Here is a 22,068-nt window from a genome sequence, read left to right on the forward strand (position 1 = left end):
ACATTTGCCACCCAGAATAATTTTTGAAATGACATCACTTATGTGCATGCCTTTCCCACTGGATCTAAAGGATGTTTTAGCTGCTGCAGGACTCTGGACTGGAGGTGTGCAGGCTGAGCTTTGTGCTATGAGATACAAGAATTTAACTAAGATAAACCAATTCTTTTATGAACAAACACGTCTGTTAATTGTTTTCTGTGATATAAGGGTAATGGATGTATTAGCAAACTCCAGATGAATAAAGGAGAAGAGATAAGCTCCTCTTGTTGATAACAGTTTAATTCATCCACTTGGAGAATACATGAAACAACGTGTGATTTAAATAACTGGTACCAAAGACCATTTAGGAAAGTATGTGAGTGAGGGAAAGAAATAAACTACTGGAGTGAAAATGGAAACAGACTGCGGGCAGGAAGTCACATCAGGTTGCTGCTTGCAAAGAACTGCTATCAGAAATCATCCTCCTTAACCACTATATTTAATTAGGAGCTTATTCATGGCATGTGCTCATCTGTGCCACAGAAGGGTGCCTTGCACTACCAGGTGGTCACTGACAGACACCCAGAAAGGCAGGACTGATGCACAGACAAGGAGAAATGCAGTTGCCCTGCCAGAGGCCCTGAGCCTTGCTGGCACCACTCCGCTGGCAGGGCCGGAAGATGAAAGGCAGAAGATACAGCAACAGCTCTACGGATCTCCCTTCACCTTGCTCATTTTCAGGAAGATGTTTTGGTGGTCAGTTGGTTAGGATACGTAGAACTCCTAAACAAGACCTTTCACCTTCTGGGAGAGGCCAGCACATGAGTTATCCTGTGCTTCTCATCTGCTGCAAACAGAGGCCTTGCCAACCTGCCAGGAGTCAAACCATGGGCAGCAGGGAAGATTTCAGAACATGAGGAGACACAGTTACACCTTGCCATTCTGTATTGTCAGGAAATCTCTTTCCCTTCGTCTTTTCTTTGTCTCCTCTCTGATCTTGTTTCCCAGACCTACTTGGCATTAGTTTTTCTTTGCTGAAACTTTGGCTTCAAACCTGGGGTGGTTCACACCACATCTTGGCCTGAATGTTTAATCTAGTGTCATCAAATTATAGGTTTTCTTGTACACTGGAGTGTTTGTAATAATCAAATGAACTTAACCTCAGTCAGTTTTGATTTCTTGTCAGAAAAGGACTCAGCGGGCCTTCTTGATTCAGGCTTCTATTTTTTCTTCTTCTCCACTTTTTTTCAAAGTCCTTTCTGACAAAACCAAGGACCCTTGGGCAATATTTCTTATTTATTTCACTGTCTGAAGCTAATTTGAACAGATGCACTGAGAATGACAAAAGTTAAACAGCCTGAAAAATAGGTTTCCAGCCCTTGAGGCAAACATTTAAACTTCCCTCCCCCCCCCCCCCCCCCCCTCAAAACAGCCTGAGAAAACCCTGCTGCTGAGCTAAGGGTTAATTTAGAAACAGCTACATCCTCTTGTTTTACTCTTTAACCAGGCTTAAAGTGAAAACTTCATGTCTCAGGTACAACAGAATAACTAGGACAAGAAGTAATTGCACATCACTGTTGGGTATCACAAGTCAAATAAGATGAAACCATTTGTGAAATGCTTTTGTTTTCCAGGGCTGATGTAGCTTGTAAGCCACTTTATTCTTTCATTACTGCTGTCCTTAAAGCTCACATGCAGTTCAGACAATTCACATGCAATGAGCTCCGATTCCTCTGCTTTCTTGAAGATCTCATGATACTTTCTGAAGAGTTCGCTCCCAAGTCAAAGTCTTTTCCATCCAGTTCTTTCCTGGTTTTGCTTCTTTGTCTAAGGCCTAGATCTTTTTTGCTTCTGCAGTTGAGTTAAATAGTAGTGCTTCTCCCCAGAGATAGACACATTTCAGCAAGAGGTTACTTTGTCCCTATGCAAATCAACAGAACGAGAAATGAGGAAAGGTAAAGTATCTTTCAACACTCAGTACATCATCAAATGTGAGCTAAAACATTACATTTTTAAAAATAATAAAAAAGAAAAAAAAAGAAAAAACAAACATTTATGAGGGAGTAAAAACACACATTCCTTCTCAATAAAATAACACTAAGTCATGCTGTCCCCCCACTCTCACATCTTTGTGACACCATAGGCAAATGCCTATGTGATCACCTAAAAGTCTCTGAATTTTCATCGTGTTTTATGATGTTTTCATCTATCTACGTATAAGCATATACAGTTTATATAAAGCACATGATTTACAAGACCTACTGAATGTCACACAAATACCACTAACAGCCCCGCATACAGCTAAGAATTACTTTACTACCAGCCAGTGTGCTGGAACATGTTTATACAAACTATGTATCAAAAAAAAAAAAAAAATAAAAAAAATAATAATAATCAAAGAATATAAACATATACAAAAAATAAAACCTGTTTTCAGGATGCTGAGAAAAGTTAGAAAGGTCTCAGATGATGAGATATTTGCCGTGACTAGTTCACCCAGTTCTGCTCCTAACCACCAGCAAATCCATAGCAAGATTCCAGCAACCGCTCTGGTTGTTTTCTTTTGGTTGTTTTCTTTGGATTTTATTCTAATTAAAGACATCCAGAAAGGTTCAGGGGTTTATTGGTCTTCAGAATATAATTAGAGATCAGATCTAACAGTGTTATTCATTTGTGGAGATAAAGGACTAGTACTATTAAAAAACCACAGTCATTCAGGAAATGCACCAATTAACTCACAGATTTGTACTATCCATGTGGTGCATCCACACGCATGTACATGTATACATATGTGAACATAGGAATATTTGAATCTTTGATATTGGAATTAATATTTCTCATTTAGCTTTGTAAAATGTGGTTACAGTGCTTCAGAGCTGAGCCAAAAGCAAAGAAACAGCACAGCACCCCTCCCCATGCCCACTGTGAGCAGTCCCTGGGGACGCTCAGTCTCTCTGAAATATTGGCCAATAAAGACCATGACACATGCCTTATTTCAGGTCTCAGTGACTGGTGAGGTACCCAGAGAGCACCAATGCAATTATTCCTGTACCTGGTCCTTTACAGCCACCCAGGGCTGGTTCACATGCCTTACTCAAACTCTTTGGAGATACAAAGCACCCGGGTGCAACTTTTTTGTTCCCAGAGGTAGACCTTACCCCACGGACACCGAACTCCCACTGCTGGCATCATCAGTGATGGTGATGTTGAGCAGCTTGGTTTGGCTCCTGCACTGAACAAGACTTTGAAGTCTAACTTCTCTTCACTGACAACACAGCATTCATTTTCAATCCTCCTCCATTCATGGGGCTCTGTAATGCCCTGATCAAGGAGGTGTAGCAATGTAAGTCTACCGAGAATAGACTTGTTTTTCTTAGTTACCTTTTATGTTCCTTGTTTGAGTAGCTCCTGGATTCTCAGTCATAAGCAATGTGAAAATCAGTGCCGTGGAAACTCAGGTTAAGCTCCTAAATCTTCCTCTGGAGAACAGGCACTGTGTCTCACTGCTGAATCAGCAACTGTCAACTCAAAAGGTTGATTAGACCTGACAAGAGATCCTGTATTATTCCCTTAGTAAATGCTAGAGACAAGCCCATACAGCCTTCACACAGTTTTCTCTGTTTCTTGTTTTCTTCAACCCTTACATTGCTCTGCTCTCAGCTCATTCTTATTGTGGCTGCACTCCTCTTTCACTGCAAGTGAAGGAAACATATGTTCAGTAGGAAAAAGATCTGTTCTGCTAGTTAGATGTTATCTGTGATGGGATAGCTTCATTCCCCCCTCATGCCTGATATGGTGCTTGTGTAGCTAAATATCTGACAACAGAATCACAGCAGAAAGACTCAGGCCACGAAGCTTCAAGTCACTTCTGCTGCTTCGGGAAAAAGCTGTGCCTAAGCCGCATGGCTGGAGCTGGTGAAGTAAATTTTGGGGCCTCAGAACAAGTCCAAAAGCTTAATCTCATCTGAACACAGCACATCTGGTAGTCCTGATGCCTTTCAAGTGAAAGCAACACAGCAAATTTGAACACTTCACTTCTTTGATAGGAAATCAATGCCTACTTTTAGTATTCATCTTCCAAACTAGATTCTCCTTTCCGCACACCAAGTTCCTGTCCTTAAGGCAGCTGCCTTCTGCTTTCCAGAGGCATTCAAGATGGGGCTGGAACGGAGGGGAGGAAGGGAAATGATCATCAATGTTTTGGTCACAGGGAGCAGATGCAGGGTAACGACAGATCTGCGGCAGCCTTCGCACGCTGGGTTTCTGCCCGCACTATTTACTTGTAGCATATGAAAGAGATGCTGTTTATGGCACTTGCAGACCAGTCTTGATATTTAAAACACTTTGCCATACTGTTTTCAAAATCTTTGCTACACCCTTGGTGCCAAGTGAAAAGCAAGCAGGGAATCAAACTTTAAACGTCTGCGAGGCTCATGACAGCAACGTCTGCGCCAAAGAAATCTGGCATGTCTGAACTCCTCATCCTGCGAAGGATTTTTTTTCCCTTTCTCCCCCACTCTCTATCTTTCTTTTCTTCTCAGCTTCCCACCACATCCTGAGGTTTGAGTCACTGTGGGTTGCATTTTTATCAACAATGAAACACAGAGACACCTTTCACAGCTGCTGAGCTGGTTACTTGCTTGGAATTTGGCTTTATAAAGGCTAGTTGTTTGCTTTTAGAGAGTTCACACACATGTATATGCAGCCTCAGACTTGCACACAAAGAATTCTCCGTTTGCTTATGCTGCAGCAAAACAGCACAGCCATAGACCACTGAATATGTCATCAGGGACAAGCTCTGCTGTCCTGTCACCCAGAAGCAGTGAGGCAATGCTGCCTAGGCAAGCAGGTAGCCCAGTGTTTAATTAGGACCCTGTAAAAGAAAAATAAATAAATAAAAATCAACAGATGATGAGCCTTTCCAGGATGCCAGATACACTGAGGAGCGACAACAGCATCAAGATTAATGTTACTGATTTAGGATCGTTATGAGGAGAATTGGTTTTAGAGCTGTATAGTGCTTTGCAGCTTCTCATTTCAACATAGCTCCTCATCCCTCTATGCTCCTTAATGATGGGGAAACATTATTGCCCAGCCTGCTTCCATATGTGCTGGTGCTTCTCCAAAGTGGCCTGTTCCGGTGGCATCAGCAAACCTGGTTAATTTTTCCCCTTGATATCCCTTCTCCCCTGCCCCCGAGCCCGGCACGCTGTTTTTCATTTTTGCGCTGCCTCTGCACTTCCTGATTCCCGCTCATACTGCACATGATGAACTACAGCAAGAAAGGCTCTTCTGATGGTATTTCCTGCCTGTCAAACAGCAGGAAGCATCAGAAACCTTGTGAGAAAACCATTTCACATGACACTACTAAGTTAATAATACAGGCCCAGATGGCCGGGATGGGTTTGGACAGCATTCAGGTTAGTATCTGAGTGTTAGGATGTTTACCTGAACTTTTGATCCTGTGGAGGTTTGGCTATCTCTTTCAGGTTCCACATAAGCTTTTATGCTGTCTACTGTGCTTTTTTTCTAGCCAAAGGAGTTTCATGAGGAGAAATTTATTATTTATGCTTCCTGATCAGCTCAAGGTGTGCATGGAGCAATAAGTGGCTCTCGTTGCATAAGGATGTTCTCTAATGGTATGGCTTCTTGCAGTTTCTTCCGACTTGTGGGGTTTTAGCACACACACATTCTGACAAACTTGGATCTGTTGATCGTATGTTCGTAAATCCCTTTGCTAAACCCTTTGAGACATGAGCAACCCTTCATTCAAAGATTTTGCAAGCAAACAAAGTGAAAAATTTCTCTGTCATTGTGTTTCAGTCATTGAATACAGAGAAAGGAAAGTATATTGTGTGATTTAGATCACCCATCATGTAAAATGAATAGGAATTGAATCAAAGAGTGTACACTGTCTGAACTTGTTAACAAATATTGGAAGAAAATGCTTGAAAGAAATTAGGTTCACTTCCCAAATGATTCACGAGTCAGAAGAGGAGTTATGGTCCTGCTTGGAAAGGACGGAGTTCCTCTTGAACTTAGCATCTACCCTTAACAGCAAACACATGCTTAAATCCATGTAAGATGAGCGAGACTAAAGAGTGCTGAGCTGGGACACTAACATGGAACATTTTCAGCTGTTTTCAACACTGGAATTTTTTCCCCAGCATCCTGCAGATGGTGCCGGAAATCCCTGAGGCAGCCTAGGGCACTTGGGTATTCATTCTGCATGTCAAAATTCCCCTGAAGGCTTTGCAAAATGTGAACCAGCTCTGCTTTGTATGCGTCTGCATGACAATGTTAGCTACTGATTTCTCTCGGAGACAGTATAGTTCCAAAAAATCAAAGGTTCAATTTTGCTGTAGTGGTAAATGGAAATAAAAGCCAGGCAAACTACCAATTTCCTGCCTGAAATGAAAGTAACTACCGAGATGCAATAAAAAAGTCAAAGATTCAAACTCTGTGATTCAGCAGAGCTTTGCAGGACGTACCTGAAAGTGTCTCTTCCCTTTATTTTTCTCATCTATTCACAGGTCAACCAGACTTTCCTTACTGTGATGTGCTGGCAGCAAATCACATTTCATGAGACAGCTACAGTCTGCAACATCGTGTCTGCTGTTCTTATTAACAATTTTTCCCCTCATCTATGTCTGCTCCATCTGAAACAAACAGTCTACGTCAGACGTTCATTATATTGATGATGTCCCAATGACAACCAATTTATTTTCCTGCCTGCACCTCCATGAATTGTATTAGTAATGATGTCTATCTGCTGTAGAGATGCTTTGTAAAAACTGATGGTCTGCCATGAGGATACTTAATTACATCTTCTTAAAGGAATACAATTAAGTTTGCAGGTAAAAGATTGCTCTGGGGTTAAAAATGTATCTTCAAATTAGTTTTCCTGGTGGGTAGGATGTTTAATTTTCATTTCAGTAACCAAACTAGAGAATTGATCTGAGAGGTCTAGTAAGATGAATGCTCCCAAAGGCAGTGATGACACCCATCTGAGCTGTCATTCAGCCTTCAGCCAATATGATATCTGGTGGTAAAACCAGGAAAACAGCATACATATTTGACAGTGCATCTAGCCATGTGGGACCTCCTGCAGTACAAATACCATATGCTGATAGGGCCAGGACTCTCAGCCAGTTACACAGGGTGGTGATGAAATTGCAGCTCTTGGTTTGCATTTTCACAAAATGCTCACCTTGGATAAGATTGTGTGTTTGCCAACAAAACTACAAGAACGTGGCATTCCCAGTTTATACAAGCATCTGTGGGACAGTCTGCCACCTTCTGATGGGGCTGCAAGACTTGGGGCACCACTGCCATATGGGTCCTCAGCCCAGAAATGGGCAGTGTGAGGATATGTTGTCCAGGCAGCAACCAACTCATTCCCTCAAGCCACAGAAAGCATCTGGGTTCTCCTGAAGCCTACACAGGAAGCAGGGATCTTTCATCTGTGGTTTCCAAGCTGTCCTGACTCTGGTAAAATTTGGATTTTCTGCAGTGGCTTCATTTGACTCCTTGAGATCATTTATCCTTTCAGCTCAGTCTGCTCTGATGTTTTCCACATCACCTCTGACATATTTAGTTTCCACATTAGCTGTAACATATTTATTATTTTTAGCTGAGCAATTCCTTTCTGAAAGCAAATCACTTTTTCATAACATTTTGGAAGTGAACCCAAGAAGATGCCTGAAAGGAATTTCATGAAAATACATGTAGCAATACTTCTCTGCAAAGCAAATCGTAACTCATTTAACATGCAGATCTCTTCAAGTGCTGGAAACCACCTGCTCCCCAAAGCACACAATTCTGAAGTCCAAACCAGAAAATAAATAAATAAAAGTGGCTACATACACACACACACAAATCCTTATCCGAGTCTATTTTAGCACGTCAGAAACCAGAAACTGTCGATGTGAAAAAGAACATAAAGAAAAAAATCCTTTGTGTACTATTACTTTAAAAATAGTCTATCATAGTTATTTCCAGAATATGTCAGCATATAATTTAAAGCAAATGTTTTGGATGAAAACAGAGGTTTTCAAATTACTTGTGGCAAATAATATTTATAATAATATTGATTTTATTTGTGGTCTTTTCTCTCCTGTTTCCTGCTAAACCACTCATTACTGGAACATATTTACTAAACAGTTTGGACAAATGTTTGCCAAGCTGTTGTTTTCTGCAAATTGTACATTATGATATTTTTGTTAGTTGATTTTAATAATAACGATTATACTAGTTGGCTCAACCACACAATAAAAATTTGGTTTCTTGACTGGAGAGACTGAAGATCTTCAAACTAAAACCAACAAATAGTAAAATTGTTTTCACTTCTAGGTGCAACATCTGGTTGAAAACAAAAGCTAGGAGAGTTCATAGCATTTGCAACTCATAAAAATAATAACTAAAAAAAATCATTAATCACAATTTAACCAAACTCATTAATCACAATTTGACCAAAACCTTTCGCTGAATAAAGTTTCCAGCCAATTCATGGGAGCATTCGTGAATCACTTTAAGTACTATACCTGCTCCAGATGACCGAACAACCAAAAAGGGAGACTATTCTGGAAAAAAGCTAGAGGAGACATTTGAGCTGAGCCGTGTTTGGGAGCGCTGGGAATATCCTTTGCCTTGCTGGTTCCTATGGCTGGAGACCCCTCCACTCCCCAGCAGATGCTGCTGAGGCCATCCTCTCCCCAGGCTTCTGACCAAGCTGGTCACCCCAGACCCAACGTCCATATCTTACCCATTGAGGAAAAGCCCCACTCCAGCCCTACAGATTTTTCCATGCACGTACTAAAGATTAAATCAAACCTCCAGATACAAAAATCCCCTGTTCTTCGGCAACATTTGGATTGGGGTTGAGATCCAAACTCCATGGCTCAGGACTGTTGCCAGTTCTGTCGTGTCTTTCCATCCCTCTTTCTGGACACGATCGATAGCAGCCGTGCCAGTAGAAATGAGAGTTAGAAGCTGTTTTTAGAACTCTGCTCCTTTTGCTTTCATACAAATTAGCAAGAATATTTGAACTGAAGCTCCATGAAATTTCCATCTTCTTTCTGCAGACCTGGGGTTTGGATCGGGTCCAGCTTGAAGGTGCTTAGCACACCGCAGGCCAAGACCTGGTCCTGCTCCCTTTCAGGGCAGTTGAAACTTAGCACTGAAATCCACGGTGAACTCAGGATTATAACACAGTGACATGCATGCACACACACACACACACACACACAAAAAAAAAAAAAAAAAAAAAAAAAAACACCACTAAAGAACCTAGGAATTTGCTCCTTTTGCTCAGTTTTGAATGATTTAGTTTAATTCCTTCCTACATCATATTGACCCTGGCACTAAACCTCTTGAAATCGACGGATGGGCCTATTTTGGTGAGCTTTGCCTTCAGCCTATTCTGACAAAAGCATCAATTCTTCACATTACAAGAGGAATGAATGCGTGTGGATAGGTATGCCTTTAGAAAAATGTTTAGAATTATCCTTGTTCTCTTATTAAATTCAAGCATTAACTGCAGGATTCATTTGCTCTTTATAAGCAAACTGTCTATGAGACTTTCATATGCATGAGCCATAAATATTGCATTTAGTCAGCTCCGTGCCACATTATTAATAGGCATTCTGTTTACACCCATCAGATTTGATAGAAAACATTGCCTGTTCTGTCAGTAATACACAAGAAGTAGTTAGCACCCATGAAATAAATGCTGCTTGATGTAAATTGCTTCAGAGCTAGACTTAGAAAATGTTTATTTAAGGCCTCGCAACAATCTGTTTGGATACACCGCAGCTAGGGAACATGTCACCTATAATGCTGCCGAGCGGAGGTTCCAGTTAAATCATTTTAATGGTAATACAAGCCATGCTAGCAAAAAATCCCTTGCAGAGACTGTAAGTCGTGCCTCTCTGTGTTTAAGAAAAGTTGATTTGTTATTGTTCTTCTTTAGGATAGGGTGATTGACTGAGGGAATTGTCTGGAAACCCTCAGAAGAACCACACGGAGCCTTTTGGTGACAGCGTTCCTTGGGGCGAATAGCTGGGTGCAAATGACCAAAGACACACATTCACCCTCCACCATGCCTCTACTTGCAGTCAGCACATTACCAGTTCACCTACAATTTGTTCTTTTAAAGGGCTTTTGGTATTAAAGGGAGGGGGAAAAAAAATCACTATGTGATACTAAATGTTCTGCTTATCAATTTTAGATTAATATTATCATCTAGGCTGGAAAAGGCCTTCAAGACCATCAAGTCCAAGCATAGACCAATCACTAAACCATGTCCTTTCCTTGTAGGAAACCAAGACTGAAAAATCACTTTCCCGTATACAAACCAGCAAGCAGCTTTGCCAACTGGGCATCATACAAAGACTGCCAGAGCTGAATGGCAGCCTCTAGGTAAGCTTTCCATGTTCACCATAGCAGGAACACCTGGAGCACAGCCTTAGTATTGCCATTACTTTATTTGACTTGAGGCAGTCTCCCAAGGAGGAGCTAATCCAACAGCCCATCGGAGAGCCTGCACATGCTGAAGAGATCCCTATCCCAGAAACCTGCAGTCAGTTGCTGCTTGGGAGGTGACCAGGTGATGAAAAGCAGTGGTGACAGGAACTGGATGCTGCCATCGGCCTGTGATGAGCGGTGTAATTGGCGTACGACTGGTGTCCTGGCACACCAGTTGGCGGTGCAGTGAGAAAAAGCACTCGTCCCTAATGAGCCTGACTACTCTGCAGGAGAAAGAAATGTTTTTTCTTTGTTTCCCAGCTTGACTCAGCAAGGAGCAGGTGCAGAGCTGGCAGCAAAACCTAGGAAGTGGTGAGCTGAGCAAGGAGAAAATTATGGTGACCCAGCATGTAATTGTTCCGTGGACAGTTTTTCCTCCCCTAAGACCCTGTAGTGCTGTCTGCAGGTAAGCCGTCCCCTCAGGCATTCACAGACTGAATTCATAGGATTGGAGAGGCTCATGGAAAGCACTTGGGTCTCCAAGTTTTATATAAAGGTGTTACCTACGATGAGCCTGCTACAGGCTGCATGGGTATCAGATAAATGGGGTTAGATGAAGCCATATCTATCTCCTCGCATGTTTTTGTCCTGATTTCCTGATTTATCTGTCCTCACTGCCTTTAACTCGTTGTCTCTTATTAAAGTGATGGATAAGCTTGGCAACCATGCCCTCTTTAAAAATGAGGGGAAAAAAAGAAGAAAAAGAGTGATGTCCTGCCAGACAGATTTTTCAAGATGATTCTCCATGCATCTGGAATGCAGCAAACCATGAAACGCCTGTACGCCCTTAGAGCTCCACTTTAACCAGCCTGAGGGTGCATTAAAGATAGTGCTGCGAAGGACCAACCCAACTGGCCTGTAGGTAATGTACCAACGTTGAAGGAAGAACATTTTTAAAAAGCTACATCACTCTGCTCCTTAAGCGCCCTTGTATTCTCCCTGTAAATCTGGCCACACTCACCATGACTGATCTAAAATATTCCATTTTTAATTAGTTCCAGGCTTGTGAATGTGATTGCTACATCTACACGACACAGCAGTGCCAAATCAAAGTCTGAAGCTGATGAACGAGTACTGCACAATTTAAAGACCTGTTGAAGGAGAAAATAGGGCTACTCCACTCTTGGAAATCCCTTTTTGTTAAGCTTGGAGCGACCAGGTCCTCACCTTGATCTCACAGCCCCATTAAAAATGAGCAACTGGGGGATATTATTCAACTTTGCCCAGATTCAAAAACACAGCTCTCAGAAACAATCCAAACCCATAAATGCTGTGCTGTCCCAAAGACGCCTCTCTGCAGAGGTACTACTAGTAATTGCACCGGGGAGCTGGGGAGTACCGTGGCTCAGTGAAGTCCTATTCTGAGACTGTCACTGACTCTGAGTCAGGATCTGAGTTACTTTCTCATGGTGGAAATTCACAGCACAGAGATAGAACAATTGTCCCATTTAGTCCCAGCTGACACACCAAATTTCCTCCTCTCGTCATTCTGGCACAGTAAATCTCTTCCTTCAGTATCTTCTTTTGGTAGTATCTAATTCAATGTTGTTTCCTGTTTTTTTTGTCAGAGGCATGAACTCTTAATAAGGATGAGACCTAAATGCTGATTGAAGGCACCTTGTCGTGATAGTTGGGTGCAATCTTTTCTCCATCAATACCAGTTCCTTTACCACGGAGCTCTGCAATGCAGCCACATTAAATGTAAGTCACTTCAGGGGAAAGTTAAAGAATCCCTTGAGAAATTATCTTATAAGGAAGACAATAACATGAGCAGGAATGCACCACTTATAATAAAGCATACAGGCACAACTGATAGACAGAGAGACAGATGGACTGAGAGATAGTCACAAGCATTACTCGGTGGAATTTTACGCCAGCTGGAACTAACATTTTTGTAGTTCACAGAAATCATTGCTCTCTCTGCTTAGATGTCATGACCAAAGCCATCATAAGTCTGTGCATATGCTATTCTTCTCTTTTTACTTTTGCAAATGTTCTGTTACCCTCTATCTCTCTCAACAGCAAGGCTGAAACTCTCTCACAAGGACTAGGAGGTAAAATCTAAACCATCACAAACTGTGGCTTAAATCAATCTAACCATACGCACTTTTGTAATGGCTCATATTTTAAACTACAGGTCTGTGTGTAACTGTTCTTCCTTTCAAGCCTCAAATAAATAAACAACAACACAACTCTGTGTGTCTGTGCTCCAACAAGCTCTCTCATGCAAGGCTACTAGCACTGATTACTCCTTGCATAAGAGTTGATAACAAAAACATTTTATTGCAACAGCTGTCAGCACGTGGCCATGGGCTGCTTACAAATAGGCAGTGAGGCAGGTCATGAAGGTGGATGCTGGGTTCCTAAGGGTGAGTTATCTAGAAGCAAAGTGCCATTGCTTTCCCAAAAACAGAGTCTCTAGCTAGCTGGAAAGCAAGCCTGCTGTTTCTGCCCTGCCTTGTCAGGATTAGCAGTACCTACCTGGGATCTGCAGTGTTGACCATGGCTGTCAATTAAAACTAAACACATTTCAGCGTGGCTGCCAGCCAAAAACACAGAACCTGCCAAATAGTAAACACAGAAGATCTGCCTAGTTTCAAAACAATTGTGCCACCTCTGCGAGAAGGGTGTGCTTATAATTCCTTGTAAGCCAAGGACTGCCTGTGCCAATTCCTAGCTCACAGATGAGGCCTTCAGAAGGAGCCATCCAGAGCTGTCTGCCTGCTATCAGATCTTTTTTCTCTAATTTTAGGATCTCCAGATTTTTTGCTTTATCTTTTTGTCTTTTTTTTTTTTTTTCCTCCACCTCAGTAACCTTTCCCTGAACAAGCCTGATTCATGACAGAGTCTTTGCTCTGTCAGCATGGAGGGCACTAAAATGCACCAGACACAAATGAAACCAAAGGGATCAGCCAAAGACCACAACAAGTGGATTTCTAGTCAGGGCATCTGGTTTTGAGATCTCTCTTGAGGAAGGAATCAATTAATCTTCTGAAATTAATTAATAATTGAATTTATTTTCCATTCCAGTCATGTGGTGGTTCAAACTAACAAAGAGAAGTATTGACTAAAAAAATAATTGCCCTCTGTTTGCAATTTTGAAACTGGAAATGGATATGTACTGAGAGAAATACATCTGAAATAACTGGTGATGGAAAAAGATCTCAAAAGGTGGAAATAGATTTGTTTTGTTTTTCCCGAAAGTTTTGGGACATTTCAGCCTTCCAAACAGTACAGCTCAAACCTATTTGTGCTTGTGGCAAGGGGAGGCTCAAAGGAAAGCCTCTCAGCCTGCTCCAATCCAAAACTTGGTTGCAATGGAAATAGTTTTGATTCCCTGAGCTCTTCGAGCATGATAGGAAATACATACGAAGGGATCACAGGTGCAATGAGGAATGGTGACGACTGTACAAACAGCCCATAACGTATGTAAGCAGGCAAGCACAAATAGTTGCAGCGATGATATTAAGGTGAGAGGAGACTTATTTCCTGGCATCACAAGGGCCAGACCTTGGAGGCCTGGCAAGTTCTATTTTTGGTTTGCAAATCATACTTAAAACATACATCAGAAAAAAATATGTTTTTAATTTTATGTTTTAAACAGAAACCAAACATAGATGCCAGAGTGCATTCTTCTGTGTTACACTGAACTTGGTAAAGCCTATGAGAGCCATGTTTTATTTTGCTAGAGATATCCACTTGCCTTTTCAATTAGGCTTAGATTCAGTCCAGAAATATGACGGTTTGGGGCCTAAACAGCAATCACATGTTCCAGATTTCACCATTATTGCCTTAAATCTGGACTGTGAAGATCTGACAACACAGCAGGACAGGTAGATCAAGGGAAAGAAATATTGAGACCCTCAAAACTAAACACACTGCATCAATCCCTGGTTTTCATTCTGAAAGCTCCTAAAGCACATTACAAATTGGGTTCTTTATCTCCCCAAATCATTTCATTTACCCACCAAGTAAAACCATGTTAGGAGGAAGGTGAGGGAGGAGAGCAAGAAAGAGGCAGATTTTTAACATCAGCCCAACAAAATCATTTTAAATCAGGAAAAAGATAATTAGCGAACCTAATTACTTATTTTAAACCTAATTACTTATTTCTTTAATCATCATATATGAGGACTCTCACCTCCTTACTTTGACTTTTCTGTGATGCAGGTAACAGTTCCGAGATTCATAACTTACACTGTTTTCAAACTGTTTTGGCAGCCCGCAGGGAGCGAAGTATCACATAGGACTGGCAGGTCTTCTCCAAACACTCTTCTGCTCATCCAGAAAAGCTCAAAGCTGTCTTGCTGCAATAGCTTTTCTTCAGGGGGTAACCCTAATATAAACTCTCAATTTGGGCCTCATCAGGGTATAGCAGAACGTCACTCTGATTCCTCTAAATCTCGGAGTGGAAATTGCATCATGAAGGAAGAAATAGCAGCAGAATCAGTAGCGTAAAATATTTTTCTATCTGTAAATATCCATATAGCAGCAAATTATTTATGATGAAGGTGCTTACCATCTTTCCCTCCATTTGAACATGACGGGCAGTGCAGCATGGTATGTTTGGAAACAAGCAGAAAAAACAGGTTGGCTGTCTGTGGACTTGCCCACCTTCTCTCAGCAGCAGCCTCAAACACTGTTTTGTTTTGACACGTGTTTCCAATAAAAACACAAGGTTCGTATTGACAAGAGGAATGCTGGACCAGACCACTGGCATTTCAGAGCAGCCACAAATCCTGCTTTCTTCAAGTCCCCAAGGGTCAATTCCATGTGGCAAGAATCCCCACTCTCTAATTACTCATGTTCTTCCACAACCAGCCTCGTTATCTTGTGAGCTACTGTCAGCTGAAGGAGATTTTTCAATTATTTAAAGAGGCATTGTCAAGTTGACTATGCTCTATTTAAATACATAAAATCAATAATATCTTTCCCATTACCTCTGCTATGCCTGCTTTAAACACTACTCTGAAGTTTGGATATGGGCAGTGGAGGTTTCCCTCTTTACAGTCAATACCGCGGGGAGATGGTCTGGTGACCCATGTAAAGGCTGGACTGCTGAGGAGTGTGAATGAAGATGAAGTGTTGCCACTGGGATACATTGCTGGAGTAATCTTAATTTCATGACTTGACTAGAAGGCCAACATTTTTTTTTTCCTCTGATCTACCACGTAATAATATGTGATCTAGAAAATGCCTTGTTCCTGATTCGGAAATTGGCTCTTCCTGTGGCCTAGCAAGGGACAAAAGCCAGTCCAGTTGGGGCCAGTCACACTGGACCACACTTGGCCATCTCTCCCAAGAACCACAGCTCCTGTCTCCTCATTATAAATGCCAAGTAATCAGGGTGTAAAAGAATAAAAGTTCTAGTCAGTGTTTCTCTCCCACCTTCCCTGAGGGACCCTTGCTGGTCCTCATGTGGAGGAGGTGTGTGCAAGGCCTACATGGGCTGAGGAGACGTCGTGGCCCTTTGCATGCTCAGGACAGGTACAGGGGAGTCCCAGCCTGCTCCATCTGTTTATCTATTCAGGTACATGGAATGCGCCTGCAAACTCTCCACCATGAACGATGAGGTCAAGAGCTCAATTTTCTTCCCCATCTACACAAACCATCAAGGAAGATGTTAGGAGGAAATGCAGCCTACACTAGATGAATATCTCTAAGAATGCCCAAAAATCCTAATACAATAACCAGGAAAAGGACACTGGCTCCTACCCATTTCCTGCAGGGGCAAGAAAGGTATTTGTTTGTAGCTTGACTCTTTTATTTATTGATCTCCAAGAAATGATACATGTGTTAGGAATCATATCTACATAAAGAACAAAGAATATAGCCCAAAAGACTGATACCATGGGCCTTTTCCTCCCTCCTTCCAAACAAGTAAAATACGTATTTTGTTGAATTCATTCTTAAAAATAAATTCCACTCAGATTCCCCAAAACTACAAGAAGAAAACAATCATAAAGAACACAGGGAAAAAAAAAAAAAAAAAAAGGCACTCCTGAGACACATTGTTGTTACATGTCATGAATTTCCATGTCTTCACATTTCATCTCACACTGGCATGCTGATAGTAGAAGGCCGAACAAATTTTTTGAACCAACAAGCCAGGCTCTCAGGAGAACAATTTATTTCATTTGTTATCCTTCTGCTTTGATGTACTCCACAATCTCACATGAAATCAGGCTTCAGTGGGAACGGCCAGGCTCAACGGACAAAAGGCAACGGGCTCCCCTCCTAGGACACTAATCAAAACCATCCAATGTCAGCAGAGGGAAGGCAAAAGCAAAGAGCCAGCAAATAACTGAATAAATACAATTGCTATCCCTTAAATAACCCTGTCATTGAAACACAGAAATACACAGATAACTTGATCCTCCTTCTGAGCAAACAGTGTGCATATTTAACTTGACAGGTTTTTCAAGACTCATATTCCATAGCTTTCCATATTGTCCTCAGCAGGACACAGCCAACAGTCTGGAAAATAATATCTTCCCTAACTTCACTACTCCCTCCCCCACTTTTTTTTTTTTTTTTTTTGTAATCATCCATATTATTAATAGGAGGCAGCTGGTTCCCATTAATGTTGGGAAAAGTGGTCTATCTCAGGAATTATGGTTTAAATTGGCTTGTAGTCTGAGGGAATTAGCCATCTGCACCTGGCCTAACATGGATATTTTCAGGCATACTAATCATAAACAGGGCTTTGTTCTAGTTGTGTCCACTTAGGTCTCTCATTCTGTCTTTTCATTTTCCCCTTAAAGAATGAAAAAAAAAAAATCAGAAGTAAAAAGGAAGAATCCTATTTACTCTTTCACAGAGGAGTTAATCAAAACCTAACTGCTTTGTTAGTGACCTGCATTTTATTTTGTGTTTGTAACTGAGAACATCATTTAAGTTTGAACGGGGCCCAGCAAAAGTCCTGTAGTTTTTCAGAGGCTGAACAAAATTGGCGCAAGGAAGAGCCAGTTGTTTGGCAAGACAGCTGTGATTTAGCAATATTTTTATGACGTCCACAAGAAGCGTAATACCATGTGGGCAGGAAGGGCTGCACACCAGACCGTAGCTGGAGAGAAGTAGCGTTGCAGTATTTAAAGTAAAAACACCAGAATACTGTGAATTGCTCTCAAGAATGTGCTACAATGCAACACGAACGTTGGGTTCTGTGTGTGTGTGTTTTTTCTTTTTCCCCTCCCATTTAACATCTCTTTTTGGCAAAACAATTATATTTATCTTATGGCTGACATAAGAAAAACACATTTAAAGGTGGGTGAAAATAAATTACATCATCAGGTCAGACGCCTGCTCTCTTTGTCTCCCAGACTTGGCAGTGCAGGTATAAGCTATATCCCATTGCCATGCTTTGCAGGGAATCCATCCACAACTGCAGTTACAGGAACAAGTGGTTTATACTACAGAAGAACATACCCAAATCTTTGGCTTCTTTTTTGTTTGTTTGTATTAATAGACAAGTCTCTATAGAGATTTGTAAAAGAGTAGACCTCTCTCCCTCTGACCATACATCAGTCTTCCTGCCTTAATAATTATGAATAACCAGTGTTAATATGTTTAAAAAAGATCTAGACAAATTCTGGGAGAATAGGTTCATCGGTGCCTATTAAATACGATGATCTGGACATGATTTTTGGCTTGGAAGTCACTGAACTACTGCGTGCTGGAGCCCAGGAGGCTCTGCCAAGGGACAGCTCACATCCAGCTCTCCTTCTCTCCCTCTGCTCCCCCCACAAACTTTTGCTGCAGACAGGATATTGCGTTAGCCATGATTCTACAGCTGTTCGTACACACATAGTTACGAGGGGTTGGCTTGCAAGCAAAAATCTGGTTCAATCCTAAATTCACAGCTTCATCTGGTTTGGTTTGTTGTTTTTGTGTTTGATTTTGAACAAAGCAAGCTCCATTGGCCATATTTTGTCGTGTAGCATCACTGCTCCACCTAGTCTTACCCCTCAACAAGTGCCAAAGCAGTTTGTGTGCCAAAAGACATCCTCTCCAGTCCCCTTCTCTATGTAATGTTAGCTTACAGGTCGTGGCAATACATGTCATAGGCACAGGCATCCAGAGAGCTCCTCACAGCCCTCTCGTGCTCCCTCCTGGCTGAATAACTGGGTCTAATAAGCTTGTTTGCTTGCTCACGCATTTTGCAGGCTCCAGCTGAAACAAGAAGCAGAAATGCTGACCTCTCGTGCGAGAGCACGTTGCCATGCTATTTGCAACTTCTCTGGGATCAGGAAGTGCCAAAATCTCAGAAAGAAGCTTGGATCTTCCAGGCCAATTTAGAGTCTCGAGAGGCCCATATAGTTTGGATAACCTACAGTCAAGCGTTACAATTTATGGGAGCTTATCCAAACCAAACTCTGACTCAAATCGCTTACCCATCAGGAACCGAAACACCTCTGAGAACAAGGTGTGCTGCCAAGCACAAGGAACCAGCTATGAGGTGGGGCCAGGCAGCATGGAGATGGGGCAGGCTCAGCTGGGGGTGGGCTTCTGGTGGCAGGGCCTGGGGAGGAAAAACGGAGCATAACAGAGGCAGTTTTTAATAAGCAACTCTGAATCCAGTTTAGCTTCCCCCCAGCTGATATAATATCAGAATAAACTTGCTCAGGACAGCAAGACAGAGTGTTGAGGCCACCAAGGGGAAGGATGAAAACAACATCCCCGATGAAGGTCAGTGCAGGTCCCATGAGGCTGAGGCTGAGTGCCTGTGGCCCATTTTATGCCGAATGGCTCTGCGTGAGCAACTCACGTGCTTGAGTGTTGGGTTTACTGACAGGGAGGAGGTGGGGGCAGAAAGTCACCCTTAATCTTGGTGAGCTCTTAAGAATTCACCAAGACAGGCACAAATTCCCGGAAATGAGATTTCCCACCTCTTCAGGGAACGGGATTTAGGTATGAAAGCCAGAATAATGAATGTTGCATGAGAAAGGTATATTAAAAGCAAAAGAATAGAAACGACACGGCTTCAATAACTGAGAGGAAAGGCACCTGTAATCCCCAGACATGTCTGTAATGGAGCTGTGTACAGCCTCTGCAACTCAGACACAGTATCTCAGGGCAAATACAAAATGAAGACAAAGGCTCCCTGCCTGTAAAATGTGACTCACTCCTTTGCTGACTCCCCCCTGTTCTTCCTAACTGAGCTCCTCACAGCTAATCTTCGGTCATTAGTGCTGTGCCCTGTACACCTCAAACCTCCTCCCATCTACACGCTGGGCGGACATTTACACTCCTCGTGACAGTGCAGATCACAAAGTCCAGCATAAAGAGAGCATAAGCCAGAGACAAAGTCTCCCAGCTGAAGAGATCCAGCTGTGGGACAAACTTGCAGCGGAAATGAGACAAATCCATTTAGAGCACCTTTGGGAAAAACTGAAAAACCCTGCCCCTTTTCCATCAAAAGCAGGATGACATTCACAGCATCACCAACTCTCCACATCTGAAAGAGAGAGATCTTTTTAGCCATAAAGAAGACAAGAACCAGAGACATCCCAACCTTGTTTTTGCCGACAGATTTTTTTTTATTTTTTTTCCTGTGAGGAACACAAAGATATTATATCACTGTGATAACCAGAAGGATAAGCCATCAGGAAGATCAGTATAAGAGCAAGGAAAGCTCTGACGGGAAGTATTTCAGGAGGTTGTGGAGCTGCAGAGTTCCTTAAACCTTCACGGGAGATCAAGTGAGACTGGGGAGTGTACAGACAAGGGACTCTTTGCAAAGATTAATTTCTGTATCCTAGCTGTGTAAAGAGCCCTTGGGTTTAATGCAGTGCATGAGGCTTTGCAGAAAGGCAGAATGGTAACCGCTCTAAGAGCAGCACTAACAGACTGGGATCTGGAGTGTATCACAGGTCCTTCTCACGGGTCTTTGGATCAGAAGACGGCTGCTTCTGATCTCAGCGCTGTGCTCCAGGGCTTTTCCAAGCATATCTCCTCTCTGGGCCCAAAAGGAGCTCAAACCTGGCCCTGTAGGCTTGTTTTTCCTTGAGAGTAAAAGCCTTAAGACTCATGTTGGTAACTCTCTTCCCCTTCTTATCTTTCCCAATTCACAGTGTGCACATCTTTCTAGATATCTCAGAAATCACCACTGCTTTAGCCATTCTTTTCCCTAAAGCTTTACTGTCTCTCTTGGCAGTGGTTGTGATTGTACAGCTGGGACCAAGCTAAAATCCCATTGCTTTTAGTAATCCTGTCTAGCTCCCTACATACCCCTTCTTCTATGATGCTAGGGGTGCTTTCCTTCTTGCCCCCTGTGAAATTTCCTCTCAGGAACACACTCACCAAACAAGGTTTCCAGTTGGCAGGCACTAAAGTCAAAGAGATGTCAGGCTTGCAGGGATCCACTGAGCCAGGGTTCCCATGTAAGGCTAATTTGACTGTGGGACATGGATTTATTTCTATTTTTCCTTCTTCACCCTTGCTCTCTTTACAGGAAAGCTGAGCAGATAACTTCAGTCTTCGTCCGGGTTCCATAGCTAGCTGAAGAAGAGCTTTCTCTGTAAGAATGAAAGCAGAAAAGACGGGTAAGAGTTGAGAAGTCTGTGATATTTTTTAACTGCATATATATAGGGTCAGGAAATGTGTGCAAACCCCAGGAAAGTCATTCCTGAGCTTATAGGAGCAAACCACAAATCCTTAAATGTCAGGCTGGTAAGAGGGAGATAAAATGTGGCAGGGATTGACTGGGGCAAGTGCTCTAAGGAAATAGGAAATAAATGACTGACCTTGAGATTGAGTGTGTATGGTATAGCCCAGATGATGAAGCAGAGATTTTAAATGAGTTTTAGTGGAGATGGAGAAAGGATGAAAGAGAGATGAAAGAAAGGAAATCCGCATACAGCTGGGCTAGCAGGGTTTTTACTTTTGTTTCGGCTAGGATTTTTCATTTTGCTCCCTCTGTTGAGGAAAAGCTTGAAACAAGTGGGTAGTAAGTTGATGAATTCATGAAGCCTAACATTTATTCTCTGTTGTGACAAGAATATCTCAGCTTCAAAGCAAAAGACAGATGGACCACAGCTTAGCAGCAATGTGAGACTGTCCCAGAAGAAATTAACCCACTGAACTTACACTGGAAAAATCAGGAGCCCAGAGGGCCAATGACTCCTTAAAAAATGTGGAAGGCCTGCTAAAACATATTTTTCTGCATAGTGATCAACAAATACAATGGCAAAAGCTCTTATGTGCACATTTAATTACAGATAGGAAGAGAAAGGCTATGGGGGGGTGGTAACACAATATTTTTGGGGTGCTACATCTCCTTCCACTTTTGCCTACATTTTGGTCTCAAGCAGTCACTGTCTCTGGGTAGCTGTTTAATGATTTACCCATTAAAAAAAATTATTTGTCCTATTCCCAAATTGCTGTGCACATCCCCATCACATATACATGTAGCCCTTAATGGTAAATATCAAAATTAATGTCTTTGAGCACCCTGGATCTTGGAGACTGAATGTGCCCTGTGTTTATAGTTAGTGCTGCAAGAAGTGGCCTTCACATCACCAGCTCCATCACTCAAGGGCCTCAGAAAATCAGAATTTTCACATG

The 22,068-nt window shown here is 42.1% G+C and overlaps 1 long non-coding RNA gene across 4 annotated transcripts; it reads right to left on the bottom strand.

Moving 5' to 3' along the window:
- Positions 1-461: 461 nt before the first annotated feature.
- On the bottom strand, positions 462-15,458 carry LOC137863298 (uncharacterized). Of its 4 annotated transcripts, none has more exons than XR_011100850.1 (5): positions 15,023-15,458; positions 14,701-14,905; positions 6,471-6,638; positions 3,361-4,852; positions 462-1,900 (listed from the first exon to the last, which is right to left on the bottom strand). It is a non-coding gene; the product is annotated as an uncharacterized lncRNA (long non-coding RNA). The 4 variants fall into 4 exon arrangements; XR_011100848.1 differs by having other exon boundaries at positions 14,645-14,905; XR_011100849.1 differs by lacking the exon at positions 6,471-6,638 and having other exon boundaries at positions 14,645-14,905; positions 15,023-15,455.
- Positions 15,459-22,068: the final 6,610 nt, after the last annotated feature.

This window comes from Anas acuta, chromosome 12 (genome assembly GCF_963932015.1).
Source record: "Anas acuta chromosome 12, bAnaAcu1.1, whole genome shotgun sequence".
NCBI lineage: Eukaryota > Metazoa > Chordata > Aves > Anseriformes > Anatidae > Anas > Anas acuta.